At 39.3% G+C, this 24,363-nt stretch overlaps 2 long non-coding RNA genes across 4 annotated transcripts in view; one reads left to right on the top strand and one right to left on the bottom strand.

Annotated features, from left to right (window-relative positions):
• LOC107133102 (uncharacterized) overlaps nucleotides 1-24,363 on the bottom strand; it is a 595,911-nt gene that overhangs the window by 166,004 nt on the left and 405,544 nt on the right. The gene's annotated exons all lie outside the window — the stretch shown is intronic.
• LOC132342180 (uncharacterized) lies at nucleotides 971-20,835 on the top strand. The gene is made up of 3 exons (XR_009490447.1): nucleotides 971-1,248; nucleotides 16,563-16,673; nucleotides 20,450-20,835. It is a non-coding gene; the product is annotated as an uncharacterized lncRNA (long non-coding RNA).

The raw sequence follows: 24,363 nt of genomic DNA, 5'->3' as shown, positions 1-24,363 counted from the left end.
TTTATGTATATGTAGAGAACATCACAGAGAAGGCAATGGCACCCCACTCCAGTACTCTTGCCTGGAAAATCCCATGGACGAAGGAGCCTGGTAGGCTGCAGTCCATGGAGTCATGAAGAGTCAGACATGACCGAGCGACTTCACTTTCACTTTTCACTTTCATGCATTGGAGAAGGAAATGGCAGCCCACTCCAATATTCTTGCCTGGAGAATCCCAGGGATGGTGGAGCCTGGTGGGCTGCCGTCTATGGGGTCGCACAGAGTCGGACACGACTAAAGTGACTTGGCAGCAACAGAGTACATCATGTGAAATGCCAGCTGGATGAATCACAAGCTGGAATCAAGATTGCAAGATTGCCGGGAGAAATATCGACAACCTCAGATATGCAGATGATACCACTCTAATGGAAGAAAGCGAAGAGGAACTAAAGAGACTCTTGATGGGGGTAAAAGAGTAGAGTGAAAAAGGTGGCTTGAAACTCAACATTAAAAAAACTAAGATAATGGCATTCAGTCCCATCACTCCATGGCAAATAGAAGAGGAAAGAGAGAAAGCAGGGATAGAGTTTATTCTCTTGGTCTCCAAAATCACTGAAGACTGACTACAGCCATAAAATTAAAAGACACTTGCTCCTTGGAAGAAAATCTATGAAAAACCTGGGCAGCATATTAAAAAGCAGAGACCTCACATTGGCAGTAAAGGTCTATATAGTCAAAGCTATGGTTTTCCCAATAGTCATGTACAAATGTGAGAGGATCATAAAGAAGAATGAGAGCCAAAGACCTGTTGATTTTAAATTGTGGTGTTAGAGAAGACTCTTGAGAATCCCTTGGACTGCAAGGAGATCAAACCAGTCAATCCTAAAGCAAAACAATTCTGAATAGTCACTGGAAGGACTGATGCTGAAGCTGAAGCTCCAATACTTTGGCCACCAGATGCGAAGAGCCAACTCATTGGAAAAGACCCTGATGCTCAGAAAGACTGAAGAAAAGAGGAGAAGATGGAGTAAGAGATGGTTGAATAGGATCACCGAGTCAACAGACATGAGTTTGAGTAAACTCCGGGAGATGGTGAAGGACAGGGAAGCCTAGAGTGCTGTAGTCTATGAGGTCACAAAAAGTCAACTTAGCAACTGAACAAGGTGTAGTAGAAAGAAAGTAACCCTTGGATTCAGATATATCTCAGAGCAAATCCATTCTCTCTACTTACTGGTATTATTCGGGACAAATCAAGTAATCCCTAATAAGGTGGGTTTCTTAATGTGCAAAGTGCTGATCAGTGCTTTAACAGGAAAAGTACAAGAAGCAACTAGACCTAGACCTAGGCCCATGACCAGGAGTAACTAACCAAACTAGGAAACTTCAAAGGAGTCATTCCAGAAAGGAAGTCATATAAATAAATTCAATAAGGATGAGTAGGGGTTACAAAGCAAAAACTGGAAAAAGAAAATAGTAAATATTTTGCAGTCTATACAGTCCCTGTCACAACGGTTTCATTCTGTGCTGTAGTGCAAAATCAGCCATAGACAATATGTAATGGATGGGCATTGCTGCTGTTTGTTTAGTCACTAAGTTATGTCCGAGTCTTTGCGACCCCATGTACTGTAGGCCACCAGGCTCCTCTGTTCATGAGATTTCCCAGGAAAGAATACTGGAGTGGGTTGCCATTTCCTTCTCAAGAGTGGACGGGCATGGTTCTGCTTAAATACAACTTTATTACAAAAACAGACAGCAGGCAGTATTTCGTCCATAGGCTATAGTTTGCTGATCCCCAGTATAAAGAATACAAGAGGAAGTCAAGCATAGAGATTGAAAAATATTTGAAGGACATTTAGTTATTAAATTCACTCATTTAGCACATCTTCAAGGAATGTGTTCCATGTACTAGGAACTTCCCTAGATGCTCAGGACACAAAAGACAGAGTTCCTCTTCTGGTGATACCATAATACAGTGAATCAGAACCCTATATAACTGAGAATAGACTGAATAATAGCTTTGTAAGCTAAAAATCCTGAAATACATATAAATCACCATCATTGCGATAATTCAATGTCATATTTAGTATGATTACTTTATTTTGAGGCCTTTTGTAACACAATGTCAAGCGCATATTTACTGACCACTTGAATAGAAAGACATAAGTTGCTGAAAGTTCCAGGAAAACAAACCTAGTGTAGAATTTAAGACTAATGAGGTGGATGAAACTGGAGCCTATTATACAGAGTGAAGTAAGCCAGAAAGAAAAACACCAATACAGTATACTAACGCATATATATGGAATTTAGAAAGATGGTAACAATAACCCTGTGTACGAGACAGCAAAAGAGACACTGATATATAGAACAGTCTTATGGACTCTGTTGCAGAGGGAGGGGGTGGGAAGATTTGGGAGAATGGCACTGAAACATGTATAATATCATGTATGAAACGAGTTGCCAGTCCAGGTTCGATGCACGATACTGGATGCTTGGGGCAGGTGCACTGGGATGACCCAGAGGGATGGTATGGGGAGGGAGGAGGGAGGAGGGTTCAGGATGGGGGACACATGTATACCTGTGGTGGATTCATTTTGATATTTGGCAAAACTAATACAATTTGTAAAGTTTAAAAATAAAATAAAATTTAAAAATAAAAAAATTAAAAAAAAAATTTTTTAAAGAAAAATAAATAAATAAAAAAGCTAAACTCTGGGGAAAAAAAAAAAGTCCCACACCAAGAACCTGCTAGTCCTATAAGTGATCTCCTCTGGCACTCACAATAGCTTTTCAAGGTGGTTCTTCTTGGTCCCACTTTACAGATGTGAAAATGTGGCCTAAAGAAATTTCATCTCTTCCTGGGTGCTAGGGAGTTGAGATTTAGACACTAAAGATGGTTGACTTGTCCTACCTCCAAACTGCCTATTTGGAGAAAAACATGGACAAAGCAGCAGGGAGTTGGACGCTGGAGTTTCATGGCAGGGGAGTAAGCAGAGAAGTTAAGATGAGTCTGTCAGAGGCCCACAGAGAACTCACGATAGTCCTGGGAACTGAAATCAAGCATCCTAATTGCCACTTCCTGCTTCTAATCACTTTCCCAAGAGAGCTGCCCCAGTGATTCCTGAGTGGAGGGAAGGCTGAGAGAATCTTTTAAATCCCAGCCCTTGTTATAAATTTAGACTTCAGGAGAGGAAAAGAAGAAAAAGAAGAAAAAAAAAAAAATGTTGGCTTAAGAAAGTAAAGTTTCCCACTCATCAGATCAAGGGCAGTAGACAGAGGAAAAGAACATAAATTCAGTCACTTTGCCTGCTGGCCCCAAGGCAGCGGAGCCCTAGTTTTCCCTGAAAGCTCAGCCACCCAACTTGGAGGGAATGCAGTCATGCCCAGAATTACGTAGCAACACAAGGCAGGCTTCTGTTTCTCCCTAATGAGTTGATTATATCCTGTCAGAAGAATCATAAGGCCATCAAATGTCAAGTCAATTTTCTCAAACATATTATTTTCATAGCAGCTGGGTCTGACTAAACTCTTGAAACAGAGCATCCTATTGTTACACTTTACTGGGAATGTTAAAGTGAAACTCAATTTAAAAAGAAAGAAAAAATCCTCACAGGACATATGATCCTGATTCATGCAAGTTTACAGTTCAGTATTCAGAGGCCGGTTTTATTAAGATGATTCGGTCACTTAGTTCATAATTAACAGATCATGACAGAGGAAATAAACGTGGGATGTGTTATCTGCCCATAAGAGCCATTTGCTCAGAAGGCAGGTGGGATGTGTCTTTAGCTACTGACTTGACTTATGAAAAGTTTTAAGGAGAAAATTTGAATTTTCAAGGTACTGCATTCTGATCCTTATATTACCAACACATGATCCTGAATGAATCTAGTTTATCACAATCTCGAAAGACACAGACATGATACTGAGATAAAATACTGGACTTGAGTCGCACAACTAGAGTTTCAGCCACTTATGTGCTGAATGGTCTTAAGTGAATTTATGAAATGAACACAGTAATAACTAAGTAAGAGCTGCTGAAGGAATTGAAAAGATACATGGCACACTGATGCAGAATAAATATTCAATGAATGGTAGCAATGAAAATGATGGCAGCAAGGATAATAATGACAAGTGGGAAAAGATAAAGAATTTGGTAAAACATGCATCCAGGGCCAGTCAGAGAGAGGGAGAAAGCTATGAAATGTGGAGCTAAATCAATAACACAGCCTCCAATTTACATTGACTGATGTTTGCATTGGACAAGGTCCTCATTCTATAACATCAAACATCACTATTAGGACATGTCTCCCTCCACCTAAATCCAACTATAAGCACCAAATTCTGTTGTAGATTTTCTATTTGGTTTTCAATCATTTTTATTTTTTATACAATTTGCTGATGTGGCAGGCGAAATTCTGAAATGCCCCAGGAGACTTTTGGACCCTGGCATATTCATACTTCTTATTTAGTCACTCAAACACTAATATAGGTACTGCTGTGAAAGGGTTTTGCAGAGGTAATTAAGATCCCATATCAACTGACTTTATGACAAAGAAAAAATAAACTTTCAGTTGCTAAGGGGGAAAGTGGGAGAGGAATAAATTGGGAGACTGGAGTTGACATATACATACTACTACACCATGGCTGACTCATGTGAATGTATGGCAAAAACCACCACAATATTATAAAGTAATTAGCCTCCAATTAAAAAAAAATAGATAACTGATAGGACCTACCGTAGAGCACAAGAAATTCTACTCAATACTGTAATGACATACATGGGAAAAGAATCTTACAAAGAATTGATATATGTATATGTATAACCGATTCACTTTGCTGTATACCAGAAAATAATGCAATGTTGTAAATCAACTATACTGCAATAAAATTAAAAAAAAAAAAGAAAGAAAGAGTATGAGGGTGGGCCTGACCTAAACACATGAGCCCTTTAGAAGCAGAAAGTTTTCTCCAGCTGACAGTAGAAAAGAAAGTTAGCAATTCAACCATGCAAATAAGTGGCCACACCATCACAGGCCTGCAAGGCAGGGGACCTGGGTTCAATCCCTAGGTTGGAAAGATCCCCCGGGAGAAGGAAAATGGCAACCCACTGCAGTGTTCTTGCCTGGAAAATCGCATGGACTGGGAGGAGCCTGGTGGGCTACAGTCCATAGGGTCACAAAGAGTCGGACACAATTGAGTGATTTTCACTCTCACTTTACTGACTTGAATATGGAAGGGGCTACCTGGCAAAGAATGTCAAAGGCTTTTAGAAGCTGAGAGCTGACAGTCATCAAGGGAACAGGAACCTGAGTTCTACAATTATTAAGAATTGAATTCTGCCAACAAGAATGAGATTAAAAGAAAGATTTTTTTCCTAGAGCATGAAGATGAAAATTCAATCCAGCTGACATCTTAATGTCTACCTTGTAGTACCCTGGGCAGAGAACCCAGACAGTTCATGCTGGACTTCTGACCTAGAGAACTAAGAGCTAATTAATGAGTATTATGTTAAGTCCACTGATTTTGTGGTAATTTGTCACACAGCAATATAAGACCAATGTAAGTGGTTTGACTTCTCAAAGTCAGAAGTTATTCTAAGTTCTCTGGCCTCTGAGCAAGACTTGTTTATTCATCCAAACTCAGATAAGGAAAGATTGACAGTAATAACACTAATCACTCAAGTTAGACGTGTATGAACATGCGCTCTGTCTCTCTCAGGCTTCATCTCAAAATATCAGAATAATTGAGACAAAGTAATTTGCTGAAGCAATTCAGCAAATGCCCCCAATTTCCTTTTTCCGGTAGACATGCCATAACTTCAATAAGTATTTATTGAACGATTACTGTATGCTGGGCTCTATGACAGACTGCAGGATGTAATTTTAGTAACAGAACCACAGATCTTCAAAGAGGTCACTGAACAGTAGGGGAAGCAGATAAGGGAAAGCCTAGTCCTAGAAATCAGGAAAGGCTTCCAAGGGCAAGCAATTGTTAAGCTGAAATCTGAAAAATTACTCACTCAAATGGATGTAAAGGGAAGCAAAGGTTTCCAGGAAGCAAGAGTACCATGTGCAGACTACCAAGAGTGATGGAAGCCGGAGTCCTCGGCAAGAAGTACACAGCATCCATCCTGGCTGAAACATGTCAGCAGTGTGGTGGGGTGGGGGATGGAGGTGAAGAAGGTGGCAGAGACCATTGGCACAGTGAGATCCTCCTAAGAAATGTGGAATTCTTCCCGAAGTCAAGAATAACCCCTGAAGATTGATAAGCAGATAAGCAACACTATCAGTCTCGCTTAAACCAAAAATTACCTTGCTAGAGTTTACAGAACAACAGCTTGAAAGGGACCACTCAGCACTGGAGACAATATACCATTGTGTCAATTCAAGTGAAGTTGACAAAGGATGGCGGCCTGAATTCAGGCAGTGCCAGGTGGATGTTAAAAATGGAGATTTGCAAATTATTGATTTTAGATTTTTCAAGTCTTGGTTAGATGTAGGAGGAGAGGGAACATGAAGTGAGATATCTGGTTTGGGAAATGGGCTGGGTAGAAATGCCAATCAATGAGCAGAGTACCCAGAGAAGAAGATCATTTGCTTGGGGGTGGGTGGGATGGGGGAGGAGGTGGAAGGTGATGGGTTTGGTTTGGGACATGCTGGATTTTAGGTATTCATGGGAAACTGAAAAGGATATACAGAGGAGGGAGCTGGTTTATTTGGTAGCATCAGCTGTGACTCTAGAACCTGGTTTATGTGGATCATAAATGCCAAAACATGAATTCCCTATCAGCATCATGTATTTCTTAATATTTTTTCTTAACTCTTCCTTCAGATAATCAAAGTTGTTTTAACTTCTAGAACGTGTGATCGATAAAAACTGAAATACCGCGTGTGCTGCCATCACAATCCGTCCTCTCCTTTCCTTTAAGGCGGATGCAAGTACATTTTAAGTGTTGTGAACACAGAAGTATTCAGAAATCCAAAAGTCTGAGAAAGCATTGATCAATGTGTAGGACACAGTTTCCTTTTATTAAACCTAATTTCTTCAACGTGTTAATAAGGACACCTATTACTCATATTGTGAAATTTAAATAGGGGAGATTAAAGATAAGTAGCATAATCAAGTCCACTCTAGAAAACAAATGATCTCATTAAAGAAGTGCTTATTTGTGTCTGCCTTCTTATAAAAATAATAGCAACATCATTCCATGGTGACTAGTAAAATAGGAACTGATAGGGAACATCTTCCATTAGAGATATTCTAATTAGGTTTTATTTTACATAGTTATTTACTGAACAAATATTATAATTTGAAGTAGTTAGTAAACAATGACAGGTGTAGTCAGAATATAATTGGCGCTCTGATCATGCAAGCAAGCCTTCAAGGTGGCGCGAAAGAAAGACAAGAAGCCTAAGTCAACCTGGAAGTTTAATTTAGATCTTACTCATCCAGTAGAAGATAGAATTTTTGATTCTGGAAATTTTCAACAGTTTCTGCAGGAAAAGGTTAAAGTGAATGGAAACACTGGAAAACTTGGGAATGTTGTTCACACTAAAAGCTTCAAGAATAAAATCGTGGTCATTTCTAAGAAATGGTATTTGAAGTATCTTGGCTGAAAGGAGCTACTCCACGTTCAAGGTCAGGAGGGGTGGTGGTGAGGAGATACCCCTCCTCCAAGGTAAGGAGCAGCAGCTGCACTTTGCTGGAGAAGTCGTGAAGAGATAAGCCACGTCCAAGGTAAGAGAAACCCAAATAAGACAGTAAGTGTTGCAAGAGGGCATCAGAAGGCAGACAGACTGAAACCACAATCACAGAAAACTAGCCAATCTGATCACATGGACCACAGCCTGGTCTAACTGAATGAAACTAAGCCATGTCCGTGGGGCCACCCAAGACAGACGGGTCATGATGGAGAGGTCTGACAGAATGTGGTCCACTGGAGAAGGGAATGGCCAACCACTTCAGTATTCTTGCCTTGAGAACCCGATGAACAGTATGAAAAGGCAAAATAATAGGATACTGAAAGAGGAACTCCCCAGGTCAGTAGGTGCCCAATATGCTACTGGAGATCAGTGGAGAAATAACTCCAGAAAGAATGAAGGGATGGAGCCAAAGCAAAAACAATACCCAGCTGTGGATGTGATTGGTGATAGAAGCAAGGTCCAATGCTGTAAAGAGCAATATTGCATAGGAACGTGGAATGTTAGGTCCATGAATCAAGGCAAATCGGAAGTGGTCAAACAGGAAATGGCAAGAGTGAATGTCAACATTCTAGGAATCAGTGAACTAAAATGGACTGGAATGGGTGAATTTAACTCAGATGACCATTATATCTACTACTGCAGGCAGGAATCCCTTAGAAGAAATGGAGTAGCCATCATGGTCAACAAAAGAGTCTGTAATGCAGTACTTGGATGCAATCTCAAAAATGACAGAATGATCTCTATTCATTTCCAAGGCAAACCATTCAATATCACAGTGATCAAGTCTATGCCCCAACCAGTAACGCTGAAGAAGCTGAAGTTGAATGGTTCTATGAAGACCTCCAAGACCTTTTAGAACTAACACCCAAAAAAGATGTCCTTTTCATTATAGGGAACTGGAATGCAAAAGTAGGAAGTCAAGAAACACCTGGAGTAACAGGCAAATTTGGCCTTGGAATACGGAATGAAGCAGGGCAAAAGCTAATAGAGTTTTGCCAATAGAACGCACTGGTCATAGCAAACACCCTCTTCCAATGACACAAGAGAAGACTCTACACATGGACATCACCAGATGGTCAACACTGAAATCAGATTGATTATATACTTTGCAGCCAAAGATGGAGAAGCTCTCTACAGTCAGCAAAAATAAGACCAGGAGATGACTGTGGCTCAGATCATGAACTCCTTATTGCCAAATTCAGACTTAAATTGAAGAAAGTAGGGAAAACCACTACACCATTCAGGTATGACCTAAATAAAATCCCTTATGATTATACAGTGGAAGTGAGAAATAGATTTAAGGGACTAGATCTGATAGATAGAGTGCCTGATGAACTATGGACTGAGGTTCGTGACATTGTACAGGAGACAGGGATCAAGACCATGGAAAAGAAATGCAAAAAAGCAAAATGGCTGTCTGGGGAGGCCTTACAAATAGCTGTGAAAAGAAGAGAAGCAAAAAGCAAAGGAGAAAAGGAAAGATATAAGCATCTGAATGCAGAGTTCCAAAGAATAGCAAGAAGAGATAAGAAAGCCTTCCTCAAGATCAATACAAAGAAATAGAGGAAAACAGAATGGGAAAGACTAGAGATCTCTTCAAGAAAATTAGAGATACCAAGGGAACATTTCATGCAAAGATGGGCTAGATAAAGGACAGAAATGGTATGGAACTAATAGAAGCAGAAGATATTAAGAAGAGGTGGCAAGAATACACAGAAAAACTGTACAAAAAAGATCTTCACGACCCAGATAATCATGATGGTGTGATCACTCACCTAGAGCCAGACATCCTAGAATGTGAAGTCAAGTGGGCCTTAGAAAGCATCACTATGAACAAAGCTAGTGGAGGTGATGGAATTCCAGTGGAGCTATTTCAAATCCTGAAAGATGATGCTGTGAAAGTGCTGCACTCAATATACCAGAAAATTTGGAAAACTCAGCAGTGGCCATGGGACTGAAAAAGGTCAGTTTCATTCCAATCCCAAAGAAAGGCAATGCCAAAGAATGCTCAAACTACCACACAATTGCACTCATCTCACATGCTAGTAAAGTAATTCTCAAAATTCTCCAAGCCAGGCTTCAGCAATACGTGAACTGTGAACTTCCAGATGTTCAAGGTGGTTTTAGAAAAGGCAGAGGAACCAGACATCAAATTGCCAACATCTGCTGGATCATGGAAAAAACAAGAGAGTTCCAGAAAAACATCTGTTTCTGCTTTATTGACTATGCCAAAGCCTTTGACTGTGTGGATCACAATAAACTGTGGAAAATTCTGAAAGAGATGGGAATACCAGACCACCTGACCTGCCTCTTGAGAAACCTATATGCAGGTCAGGAAACAACAGTTAGAACTGGACATGGAACAACAGACTGGTTCCAAATAGGAAAAGAGTACATCAAGGCTGTATATTGTCACCCTGCTTGTTTAACTTATATGCAGAGTACATCATGAGAAACGCTGGGCTGGAAGAAGCACAAGCTGGAGTCAAGATTGCTGGGAGAAATATCAATAAGCTCAGATATGCAGATGACACCACCCTTATGGCAGAAAGTGAAGAGGAACTCAAAAGCCTCTTGATGAGAGTGAAAGAGAAGAGTGAAAAAGTTGGCTTAAAGCTCAACATTCAGAAAACTAAGATCATGGCATCTGGTCCCATCACTTCACGGGAAATAGATGGGGAAACAGTGGAAACAGTGTCAGACTTTATTTTTGGGGGCTCCAAAATCACTGCAGATGGTGATTGGAGCCATGAAATTAAAAGACACTTACTCCTTGAAAAGAAAGTTAAGACAAACCTAGATAGCATATTCAAAAGCAGAGATACTACTTTGCCAACAAAGGTCCATCTAGTCAAGGCTATGGTTTTACCAGAAGTCATGTATGGATGTGAGAATTGGACTGTGAAGAAGGCTGAGCACCGAAGAATTGATGCTTTTGAACTGTGGTGTTGGAGAAGACTCTTGAGAGTCCCTTGGACTGCAAGGAGATCCAACCAGTCCATTCTTTTTTTTTTTTTTTTTTGCATTTTAAAATTTTTTTTTTATTTTTAAACTTTACATAATTGTATTAGCTTTGCCAAATATCAAAATGAATCCATCACAGGTATACATGTGCTCCCCATCCTGAACCCTCCTCCCTCCTCCCTCCCCATACCATCCCTCTGGGTCATCCCTGTGCACTAGCCCCAAGCATCCAGTATCATGCATTGAACCTGGACTGGCATCTCGTTTCATATATGATATTTTACATGTTTCAATGCCATTCTCCCAAATCATCCCACCCTCTCCCTCTCCCACAGAGTCCATAAGACTGTTCCATACATCAGTGTCACTTTTGCTGTCTCATACACAGGGTTATTGTTATCATCTTTCTAAATTCCATATATATGCATTAGTATACTGTATTGGTGTTTTTCCTTCTGTCTTACTTCACTCTGTATAATAGGCTCCAGTTTCATCCACCTCATTAGAACTGATTCAAATGAATTCTTTTTAATGGCTGAGTAATACTCCATTGTATAAATGTACCACAGCTTTCTTATCCATTCATCTGCTGATGTCCATTCTAAAAGAGATCAGTCCTGGGTGTTCTTTGGAAGGAATGATGCTGAGGCTGAAACTCCAGTACTTTGACCACCTCATGGGAAGAGTTGACTCATTGGAAAAGACTTTGATGCTGGGAGGGATTGGGGGCAGGAGGAGAAGGGGATGACAGAGGATGAGATGGCTGGATAGCATCACCAACCTGATGGATGTGAGTTTGAATGAACTCCGGGAGTTGGTGATGGACAGGGAGGCCTGGTGTGCTGCAATTCATGGGGTCGCAAAGAGTTGGACACGACTGAGCGACTGAACTGAACTGAACTGAACCAAGAGTTACCTTAAAAAGAACAGTCTTCTTGATTGGCTTCATGTGGTTGCATCTGACAAGGAGACCTACGGGCTTTGTTACTTCCAGATTAGTCAAGATGAAGGTGAATCTGAGTCTGAGGACTAGATGAAGCCATCCTTTATAGGGCTTTGCTTGCTAATAAAACAAATCAATCATACAAAAGAAAGAAACATCTTGAAATGGACCTTTAGCTTATCAGTGAATAAAAAACATTACTCTGTATGTTAAGCATTCATCTCTTTTATTTAAGTGTATGTTGTTTATATGGTGCTGGCTTTCCTTTAATACTTTTTAAAATTTTTATTGGTGTAGTTGACTTACAATGTTGTGTTAGTTTCAGTTGTACAGCAAAGTGAATGAGTTATACATATATCCACTTGTCCTTTTGTCATACAGACCATTACAGAGTATTGAGTAGGGCTCTCTGTGCTACACAGCAGGTTTTATTTATCTGTTTTATGTATGCTAAGTCACTTCAGTCGTGTCTGACACTTTGCACGACAGTGGACTATAGCCCGCCAGGCTTCTCTGTCCATGGGATTCTCCAGGCAAGAATACTGGAGTGGGTCGCCATTTCCTACTGTTTTATGTATAGTAATATGTATATGTCAGTATCAATCTCCCAATGTATTCGTCTCTCCTGTATCCCCTGGTAACCATAAGTTTTCTACATCCAACTTCAGTTTTGTAAATAAGCTAGTGGAATTTCTTTCAGGATTTCTGTAATGTACTGATATTACAAATGTCTTTAAGTTAAAGTATATAGAAAACTATAAAACACTGGTGAAAGAAATCAAAGAGGACACTAATAGATGGAGAAATATACCATGTTCATGGATCAGAAGAATCAATATAGTGAAAATGAGTATACTACCCAAAGCAATTTATAGATTCAATGCAATCCCTATCAAGCTACCAACAGTATTCTTCACAGAGCTAGAACAAATAATTTCACAATTTGTATGGAAATATAAAAAACCTCGAATAGCCAAAGCGATCTTGAGAAAGAAGAATGGAACTGGAGGAATCAACCTGCCTGACTTCAGGCTCTACTACAAAGCCACAGTTATCAAGACAGTATGGTTCTGGCACAAAGACAGAAATATAGATCAATGGAACAAAATAGAAAGCCCAGAGATAAATCCACACACATATGGACACCTTATCTTTGACAAAGGAGGCAAGAATATACAATGGATTAAAGACAATCTCTTTAACAAGTGGTGCTGGGAAATCTGGTCAACCACTTGTAAAAGAATGAAACTAGACCACTTTCTAACACCATACACAAAAATAAACTCAAAATGGATTAAAGATCTAAACGTAAGATCAGAAACTATAAAACTCCTAGAGGAGAACATAGGCAAAACACTCTCTGACATACATCACAGCAGGATCCTCTATGACCCACCTCCCAGAATATTGGAAATAAAAGCAAAAATAAACAAATGGGACCTAATTAACCTTAAAAGCTTCTGCACATCAAAGGAAACTATTAGCAAGGTGAAAAGGCAGCCTTCAGAATGGGAGAAAATAATAGCAAATGAAGCAACTGACAAACAACTAATCTCAAAAATATACAAGCAACTCCTACAGCTCAACTCCAGAAAAATAAATGACCCAATCAAAAAATGGGCCAAAGAACTAAATAGACATTTCTCTAAAGAAGACATACAGATGGCTAACAAACACATGAAAAGATACTCAACATCACTCATTATCAGAGAAATGCAAATCAAAACCACTATCAGGTACCATTTCACACCAGTCAGAATGGCTGCTATCCAAAAGTCTACAAATAATAAATGCTGGAGAGGGTGTGGAGAAAAGGGAACCCTCTTACACTGTTGGTGGGAATGCAAACTAGTACAGCCACTATGGAGAAGAGTGTGGAGATTCCTTAAAAAACTGGAAATAGAACTGCCTTATGATCCAGCAATCCCACTGCTGGGCATACACACTGAGGAAACCAGAAGGGAAAGAGACACGTGTACCCCAGTGTTCATCGCAGCACTGTTTATAATAGCCAAGACATGGAAGCAACCTAGATGCCCATCAGCAGATGAATGGATAAGAAAGCTGTGGTACATATACACAATGGAGTATTACTCAGCCATTAAAAAGAATACATTTAAATCAGTTCTAATGAGGTGGATGAAACTGGAGCCTATTATACAGAGTGAAGTAAGCCAGAAGGAAAAACACCAATACAGTATACTAACGCATATATATGGAATTTAGAAAGATGGTAACAATAACCCTGTGTACGAGACAGCAAAAGAGACACTGATGTATAGAACAGTCTTATGGACTCTGTGGGAGAGGGAAAGGGTGGGAAGATTTGGGAGAATGACATTGAAACATGTAAAATATCATGTAAGAAACGAGTTGCCAGTCCAGGTTCGATGCACGATACTGGATGCTTGGGGCTAGTGCACAGGGATGACCCAGAGGGATGATATGGGGAGGGAGGAGGGGGGAGGGTTCAGGATGGGGAACACATGTATACCTGTGGCGGATTCATTTTGATATTTGGCAAAACTAATACAATTATGTAAAGTTTAAAAATAAAATAAAATTTAAAAAAAAATAATAAAGTATATAGCAAAAAAAATGAAGCTCAAATTTGGAGATAATTATATAATAAAATATTTAAATTCTGTCAGAAAAAAGAATATCATTGGCGATAAAATCTTGAATATTAGGGTGAAACAGACTTGGGTTTGCATTTTAGTTACAATATTTATGACATATGGAAACCTGCATGAGTTATATATTCTTTCTACATAGTGGTTTTTCTCACCTCAGAATTAGGAGAATACTAAAATTCATACAGCTGACATCAGCATTGTTTGAAATAATATGTGGAAAGATCTTTACTCATAGAAAGAACTTTTGAAAGTGGCACATTCACTTGATAAATATTGGCCACTTATCCTTTTTATCATCTTATATTAATTCCCTTTACGAAGGGCTTCTGACATCTGTTATTATCCTCTTTAGTTACCATTCTATAATTCTATACCACCAAACTTATATACATGGAGATTAAACATTTGCAGTCCAAATAGAAAATAAAGTAGAAAAAATATTATGTAACATTTTTAATTGATCAGCCCTATATTTCAAATTGTTCTCTTTTTTTAATTGTATCTTTATTTTTTAATCTTTTTTATTATCTTTATATTTATCTACAAAACTCTAGGTGTGAAACTGGATTTTAAACAGTACTCATCTTTCTATCTCAAGTCATACTGAACCACTCTAATATGATAGACATCCACATGAACCACCTTATGTCTGTATGTTTGTATGTTGTTGTTGTTCAGTCACCCAGTCGTGTCCAACTCTTTGTGACCCCAAGTCTCAGTGACCCCATGGACTGCAGCACTCCAGGCTTCCCTATCCTTCACCATCTCCCGGAGTTTGCTCAAACTCACGTCCATTGAGCCGGTGATGCCATCCAACCATCTCATCCTTTGTCATCCCCTTCTCCTTTTGCCTTCAATCTTTCCCAGCATCAGGGTCTTTTCCAATGAGTTGGCTCTTCGCATCAGATAGCCAAAGTATTGGAGCTTCAACTTCAGCATCAGCCTTTCCAATGAATATTCAGGGTTAATTTCCTTTAGGACCAACTGGTTTGATCTTTTGCAGTCCAAGCAACTCTCAAGAGTCTTCTCTAACACCATAGTTCAAAAAGCATCAATTGTTCAGTGTTCACCCTTCTTCATGGTCCAATTCTCACACTCATACATGACTACTGGAAAAACCATAGCTTTGACTACACAGAACTTTGTCGGAAAAGTGATGTCTCTGCTGTTTAATATGCTCTCTAGGTTTGTCATAACTTTTCATCCAAGGAGCAAGTGTCTTTTAATTTCATGGCCACAGTCACTGTCCACAATGATTTTGGAGCCCAGTAAAATTAAGTCTGTCTCTGTTTCCATTGTTTTCCCATCTATTTGCCATGAAGTGACAGGACCGGATGCCATGATCTTGGTTTTTTGAATGTTGAATTTTAAGCCAGCTTTTTCACTCTCCCCTTTCACCCTTATCAAGAGGCTCTTTAGTTCTTCTTCGCTTTCTGCCATAAGGGTGGTGTCATCTGCACATCTGAGGTTATTGATATTTCTTCTGGCAATCTTGATTTCAGTTTGTGCTTCATCCAGCTCAGCATTTTACATTATGTACTCTATATATAAGTTAAATAAGCAGGGTGACAACATACAGCCCTGATGTACCCCTTTCCTAATTTTGAACCAGTTTGTTGTTCCATGTCTGATTTTAACTGTTGCTTCTTGACCTGCATACAGGTTTCCCAGGAGGCAGGTAAGGTGGTCTGGTATTCCCATCTCTTGAAGAATTTTCCTCAGTTTGTCGTATGTTTGTATGTGTGTATGTGCTATTTATATCATTTTTTTTTAACTGGTAAACTTACCAACCATTTCACTTCTGAATCTCCAACACCTGTCCTTTGGCTTCAACGATGTCCAGGATGTGTGTTGTCAATAACCTGACACATTTATCTGAAGCAAAATAATCCAAGGTATTTACTAGAGCTCTAAACTAACATACATAACTCTGAATATTACAATCTGTATAAAACCATGGTATCAAAATAGTCTTCAAGTCCTGAACAAAGACAATTCTAGTATACGTAACATTTACTGAGTGCTTTACCATAAGCTGGGCACTGTGCTTTGCATGCAAGTGTTGTACATGCATTTACTCCTCAATACCACTTTCTGAATTGAGCATTATTATTATTGCTTTCATGGTAAAATTGGCATTTAAGGAAGCCAAGAGTCTTTTAAGTTGGAGATATTTATGGAGTCTCCAATACCAGGACTCAAAAATTATTCTTCCTACCTCCAAAGCCCCTGCTCTGAAATTCACTTCATTTTATTGCCTTCCTTTCTCATCCTTAAATATGCATAATTTTTATTAATAATTCAGTATCGACTTTATGGCTTGGACTCCACTTCCAGATTCACTGAGAAATTGATTGGCCATGTTAGATAAGCAAGAGCAAGAAGGAGAAGCAGAGATCGGGGGAAACCAACGGGATTAGAGGATAAGACTTGAACTGGACCTGCAGGGTATTTTGGCAAACACTGTCCCGTGTCTCCTCTGTTCCCAGAACACCTTTTTGCCCAAATAACCTAGATTTTGTTGTGACTCATGATGTACTCATTCCTGGGTGATTAATTGTTATTGATTAGTAGCCAATCATTATCATCTTATGCTCTACTTTTCCTGTCACCAATATAGCTGTGGTTCAAATTTTAGCTCATGAAATGTAAGAAGCTTTCCGGGGGTTTGAAAAAAAAAAGACTTTTGTTTTCCTGATTTCAAAAACAAAGTCATAATCATTTCTTCCCACCATCTTAAATACGAAAATGACGTCTGGAGATACAGTATCCACCTGAGCCCATTTGAGAAAAGCCAAGTAAATCATAATTGAACCTCAGCATAATGAAACCATTCAACCAGCACTGTCTTCCAGTTTCTTGTTATAGGCGATATCCACTATCAGTCAAATGTCCCATTACTTGGATTCAAAGACTTCTGTCTCTGATAAAAAGATATAACCTATGGATAAATACAGAGATATAAGTATTTATATTATGAGACTTCAGAAGCAAACAAAAGCAAAGGATTTATAGTTATTTTACTGCTTTATGCCTTCTTCTGGTTGCTTTTCCTGCCATATTTAAATGGCTTTCCTAAGTATGATGATATGTTCCTGGAGAGACAAAGTTTAGTTCTATAAACGACCCAATACCAGATATGTTCAGCTTCATATTTTGAAGCTACAACTCTGTCACAAAAAAGCACATAGCTACATACCTCAGAGCACTGAATGATGGCAGAACCAACCAAAGACTTAGTGGAAAACTCACTCTGCTTCTTCATATGCATCTAATTCACTGCCCCTTGGTACCTCAGCAAGTAACAGACACAATAAAATTTCAGTGTAATAGACCCAGCTCATAAAGTTTCCATTTCTACCAGGACTTTTCCTAACATAAAACTGGACACCCCAGCAGCACATTTGCTGTCTACAAGTGCTAAAACTGTGGTTAAAGCTGAATATTAACAGCATTTCACACTTGTGCTGTCATCTGGATTATATAACAATGTGTGGATTTTATAAACAGCAACTGCTCGTTTTTGTGGTTGGCTTTTTACTGGATGTGCCCAAGAGCCATGTGACTGTATGAGCTGGAAACAATGAGGTCAAGCAGAAGCGAGAAGTGGCATTCCATGGCACAGGCAAAACCAAGTTCTTCAGGAACTTACAGAAGAAATGGCTACCAGAAAAGTCCTCACACTCCCAAACTGTGGTCAAAACACCACAAAAATCTAAATGTGCATTTTCTTGTCGATTGACTCAGCCATGTGAGAGCTTCTCATGGCTCTTCTAACACGTCATTTTGTCCTAAGAATACTGCTGGACTGTGAAACTGAAAGAGTAGAGCATGGTACTGTCTAAAGGTAAACCACTTTTAGAAGATACATGTCAAATAATAAAAGCACCCATTATGTTTAAAATCACTGTTGTAGGTATTGATTCCTTCAGTTCAGTCACTCAGTCATGTCCGACTCTTTGCAACCCCCTGGACCACAGCACGCCAGGCTTCCCTGTCCATCACCAACTCCCAGAGTTTTCTCAAACTCATGTCCATCAAGTCAGTGATGCCATCCTCTGTCGTCCCCTTCTTCTCCTGGCTTCAATCTTTCCCAACATCAGGGTCTTTTCCAGTGAGTCAGTTCTTCACATCAGGTGGCCAAAGTATTGGAGTTTCAGCCTCAGTATCATTCCTTCCAATAAATATTAGCACTAATTTCCTTTAGGATTGACTGGTTGGATCTCCTTGCCGTCCAATGGACTCTCAAGAGTCTTCTCCAACACCACAGTTAAAAAGCATCAATTCTTTAGCACTCAGCTTTCTTTATAGTCCAATTCTTAGGGCTTCCCTGATAGCTCAGTTGGTAAAGAATTCGCCTGTAATGCAGGAGACCCCGGTTTGATTCCGGGTCAGAAAGATCCACTAGAAAAGGGATAGCCTACCCACTCCAGTATTTTGGGGCTTCCCTTATGGCTCAGCTGGTAAAGAATCTGCCTGCAATGCAAAGAGTCAGACACAAACTAAGCGACTTCACTTTCACTTTTCACTTTCATGCGTTGGAGAAGGAAATGGCAACCCACTCTAGTGTTCTTGCCTGGAGAATCCCAGGGACGGTGGAGCCTGGTGGGCTGCCATCTATGGGGTTGCGCAGAGTCGGACACGACTGAAGCGACTTAGCAGCAGCAACAGCAATGACCTGGGTTCAATCCCTGGGTTGGGAAGATCCCCTGGATAAAATTGATTCCTAAGAACCAACATTTTACATCTGTCTGACAAATGACCTATTACTTTATGGAATGATGCAAAGTTTTTAGAGGTTTTTTTGTAATACTGAGGGCTTCCCAAGTAGTTCAGATGGTAAAGCATCTGTCTGAAATGTGAGAGACCCAGGTTCGATCCCTGGGTTGGGAAGATCCCCTGGAGAAGGAAATGGCAACCCACTCCAGTATTCTTGCCTGGAAAATTCCATGGATGGAGAAGCCTGGTAGGCTACAGTCTATGGGATCAAAAAGAGTGAGACACGACTGAGCAACTTCACTCACTCTTTGTAATATTAGTGCTGAGAATGGAAGTGAATGTAATTGCCCATGACTGTGTCCAGAGAAAATGTATGTAACATAAAAGATGAAAACAAATCACAATGGAGATGAAAAAGGAAGAGCAAATTCCCCAAATACTATATATGGATAACATCTTTAGGGAAGAGCCAGTGGAGGTAGAGAATTAGGTACAGATGGATAAAGGGTCCTGTGGTCTACTAAAGATCCTGTTCTAATATATATATTAGAAGGCCCACTTGTAAATCAATATTTTTAATGTATTGTTGTGTCAATTGGCTAATATTGACATTTAAAGAAGACATTGGAATTTGTCAAAAGAGGCAAACAGAGATACTTCTATCACTGTAGATCTTCTAATACAACTGTGGGTTTGAGGCATAATCTCATAATGAACTACATAATAATACAAGAATTAGATAACAACCAAAGTTAGGCAAAAGATGTTCCAACAGAGAATGGGATTAGAAAGCAAGTGCATTGACAATACATAAGTGTTAATCAAGTTGTACTTGATAAAGATGAACTGCATTTAGCTGTGTGGTTATAACAAAAGTAAGACATGACTGACCTCAGGACATTCTCAGCTTGCCATGGAGACAGTCTTACTGTTTCAGTAAAATATCTGTGTTGCAATCCTTTTACATCTATTCCATCTCAAAACTTACAGTCTTACACTCAAAGCTTATACTCATCATCTCAAGGCATCAACTTTTTTATAACATCTCACTCTTTCATTAATTCTGGACCCACACCCTATCCTCTACTCCAATATATCTCCAACGTGATTCTATTTCATGGTGTCTCTCTACCCAACATTTTCAAAACTTTAGTTGTTCCTGCTATCTATCTGATCCCCTCCATGCTGCCTATTTCAAATTCCAAAGAGAAGACCACTGATGGGATATGGCCATGTTTTCAGGACAGGACACATTATGGTTTGCTTATATCCTGCAGGTTAACCCTCCCTGGATAAGTGTCCTTCCTGATCCCAGGGCTCGCCAATAAAATGGATTAATAGTCCGTGAGAAACCACCTAGTTCGTTTGAGAATGAAATGTGATATTAAAAGCCACGTGTATAGAACTGGCACCTTGCAGACACTCAAGAAATGCTATTCCACTTTTTTCTTCCCCACCTACTAATTCTAGGGCACTGACCTATTTTCCTTTCCATCTGTGACTAGGAATCCTTTTGTGATCCAGGGACTAGAAACCTTGCACCGACTGGAACATGGCAGTCATTCAACATCTCCCCTGTCTGCTCTCAATAAGTTCATCTGACCCAATGGGAATGGAGAATTTCAGACTGCTTCATGGGTCACTCTGGAAAATTCCAAACTGAAGCTTTTTTGAGAAAGGAGACATTACCTCAGAACTTCCACATGTAGCTATTATGGAGTTTCTGTTTATGTGAATGGATATTTTCACCAGATATTGGAAAAATGCTAAAGCTCAACTCTAGTGCATAAAGGCAGCTCATTTAGCCATTAGCTTAAGGTATTATGAGAAATATAGTCTAATTAGACAAATGCTCCATGAGAACTGTGGCCAAAGCAAATTATTAATTCAAAAAGAGAAAAATATATAAAGAAAAAACAGATGTCTGTCATTTTCTTTTTGTCAGTGCCTTTGAAAAAACAGACTTGATCTCAAATGAATGCTTTAAATTCCAAATGACCATTGAGAAATTGGGGAAGCCTAGTCTCTCTGCTGATTGGATGGATGAATAGATGAGTGTTCAAGGTTTGTTTTTTTTTTTAATTTTTATCTACTGTGAATAAATCAGTGGAATATTAACTGAGAAGGGCTTTAGAATGCTTCTTGGATCACAGGCATTTGAAGAAAATAATAAAGGATGAGTAATTAGAAGTGAAATTTGGGGAAAGAATATTTTTGATTGAATAGAAAGTATAGAGAAAGGCATAGAGAAAACTAAAATAAATAAAATTTTATCTCCCATGTAGTGAACAGTAAAAGTACCTCTTCACTTTCACTTGTCAATAGAAAGAAGACTTTTTTCCAAAAGAAATCAGAAAACTTCAAAAAGTACATAAAATGTGTTTCTGGTAAACAATATTTTCTTATTAATTTATGGCCCATTTCTTTTTTAAAAATACATTTACTTTGGATAAAAGCAATGAGTATACACTTGATTTGAAACTAGAAAAATTCTATAACCTAAAATATAATTTTTATTGTCCATATGTTTCTACTATTCTTAGTCATACAAATACATATGTATTTAATTACCATAGTATATTTGATATTTCATTTTAACATTATTTTGTAAATGTTTTACCATTATCTTTATAATGATTATGTTTAATTATTCATAACACTTTATTGAATGGAGAAATCATAACTTACTGAGTTGTATCATTTAAGTGTTTCAATGTTTTTGTCATCATATATAAATTTACAAAGAATAATCTCTATTAATATGCCCTTTTTATTTCAATTAGCTTCTTTCTTTAGGATAAATTCTCAGGAGTGACATTACTAGATAAGAGGACACAATCTTTATTACTGGGGTTCTTGATGCATATTGCCAATTGCAATCACAAGACAATTACCAATCACACACCAACCAGTAGTGAAGTGAAGTGAAAGCTGCTCAGTCATGTCCAACTGTTTGTGACCCCATGGACTATACAGTCAATGGAATTCTCCAGGCCAGAATACTGGAGTGGAGTAGCCTATCCCTTCTCCAGCGGATCTTCCCAACCCAGGGATCGAACCAGGGTCTCCTGCATTGCAGTCTTATTCTTTACCAGCTGAGCTATCAAGGAAGCCAACCAGTAGTACATCAGTGTATTAATTTGGTAGAGCACTGCCAGCTTTGGGTGCCAACATTTAATTGTTGAATAATTTAGCAGGTATACAAATAATTGGGAGAACTTTAACTATAATGAACTATTCCACTAATACTAATTAAGCCCAGGTCCAGGTAGGGAGTGTAGAGATGACTTTTCATTCTCACTTCATGCAGCAAAATAGTAGAGAAAGAGAAACAAGATGAGAAAGGGAATCACAGCCCTGGACACCAAGACCACTAGGCCTTGGTTAGGATATTGTCTTTGATTTCAGTGCTGTGCAGAGCTGCTATAAGGGAAATTGGGGATTTCATTTGACCCCTGACTTCCAAGAGCTTTTTAAAAATCTTAGTGAAGAGATTAGAATCAGGGGCTGTTCCCCATCTTTCAAAAAAAAACCTGCCCCTAACTCCATCCCCACCAATGTGCAGAAACCAGAGTACCACAACCAATCCTTGGAGGAATGACTCCACATCTTTAAGTAAGACAGGAAAAAGGCAGGATATTAAGGGCCCCCTGTACTGGGAGCAGTGCTGGGTGCTCTATACATCTGGTCTCTTTACCCTAACAACAGTCCGTAAGGCCAGTCCCATTCTTCCACTGAGGGAACTAAGGTTCAATGTACTTACTTTGGAAACACCTTCTATTTGTCCTTCTTACTGATGGAGAAGCCAGACCATCCTCAAAGAACTTTGATAGAATTAGAACCATTCTTACCCTGTCTTTCCTTTTTAAATCCCCGAGGTACCTTCACTGTCTCCACCCTGGGGAAACTGGGGGCCTCCATACTTCAGAAGACTGGCACATCAGGTGAACTGAACCTATTCCCTTCACCCATCCTATACATGTTTAGGACTTCCACAGGAGGTCAGCTGGATCCCACTGATCTAGGAATGAACTTAACTGAAAGTCTCTCAGTCATGTCCAGCTCATTGTGACCCCATGGACTGTAGCCCACCAGATCCTCTGTCCACACAATTCTCCAGGCAGGAATACTGGAGTGGGTAGCTGTTCCCTCCTCCATGGGATCTTCCCAACCCAGGGATCGAACCCAGGTCTCCTGCATTGCAGGCAGATTCTTTACTGTCTGAGCCACCAGGGCAGCCCAAGAATACTGGAGTGGGTAGCCTATCCCTTCTCCAGGGGATCTCCCTGACCCAGGAATCAAACGGGGGTTTCCTGAATTGCAGGTAGATTCTTTATCAGCTGAGCTACCAGGGAAGCCCAGTCTAGGAATAAATGAGATTAGAAGTCCAAATCTTGACTATCTTCTATGATTTTAAGCTAGTCCCCTCTGTTCCCTAGGTCTCAATTCCTCAAATGTGCATGGAGACACAGGGAGAGACCAGGAGATTTGGGGGATTATTCCTGCTTTACTGATGAATCACAAAACTTTCCCCATGGATGGCACAACCAGGAAGAAACCAGGCTGAGAACTGGTTCTCCCCAGAAATGTGATTCTACAGTTTCAGTTTCCTGGAATAACTGAAGAGTGTGGTAATCAAATCCATGGAGAGCAACTTTATGTGGCTAATATTCCAAAGCTTTTTAAGTGCAGTAATAAACAGAGCACATCTTGGTGACACAGAAATTACGAGGCAGAGACCATAATAATAACTCATGTCTGCTTCTATTCACCAGAATAGACAAGAGATACTTCCACTCCCAAGACACTAGTGCAGCAAAAAAAAAAAGCAATTCCATTAGTTGCCACCACATGTATTTTGCTTTATGCTAGTTTTTTTTTTTTTTTCCTGCCACCCACAAAAGTGAAACCCAATCATCTGGAGAAGTTGTCTTATGTCTAGGAGTTAGTGGTGGTTAATTAACTGAATCATTTGAAGCTAGGCATCATGCTTTCCGTCCTGGAAAGCAAAGGTCTTTTTTATTAGGCATTTTTGGTTTACAAAAATATATATTCAATAGCTGGGAAATGATTTTGAATATTAATACATGACATTTGCAAAAGATTTCCCAAATTCTGAAAATTTCAAGGAAATTCAGTGATCATGTTAGCCTAAGTTTATCTCCTCCATCTCACCACCTCCCACCCTTAAAATAACTCTTGGGGAGATTTTTATCTAACTTTTGCTGAATACATAGACACTGAACCTTACTATTTGATTTTCTATGATTCATCCCATTCTATCTTGTGTAAGAGTTCCAATTAATGGTGTGAGAAAGGGAGGAAGAATTTATTTTTTGGTACATCTGTTCTTCGAGGATGGATAATGAGCCTCACACTTCTTCTCCCCATGTTAAGCACAGACAATTCCTCCACCATT

The sequence above is a fragment of the Bos taurus genome, chromosome 14, assembly GCF_002263795.3.
Source record: "Bos taurus isolate L1 Dominette 01449 registration number 42190680 breed Hereford chromosome 14, ARS-UCD2.0, whole genome shotgun sequence".
In the NCBI taxonomy this organism is placed as follows: domain Eukaryota; kingdom Metazoa; phylum Chordata; class Mammalia; order Artiodactyla; family Bovidae; genus Bos; species Bos taurus.
The sequence above is the reverse complement of the archived record's forward strand: the minus strand, read 5'-3'. Positions and strand labels throughout refer to the sequence as shown.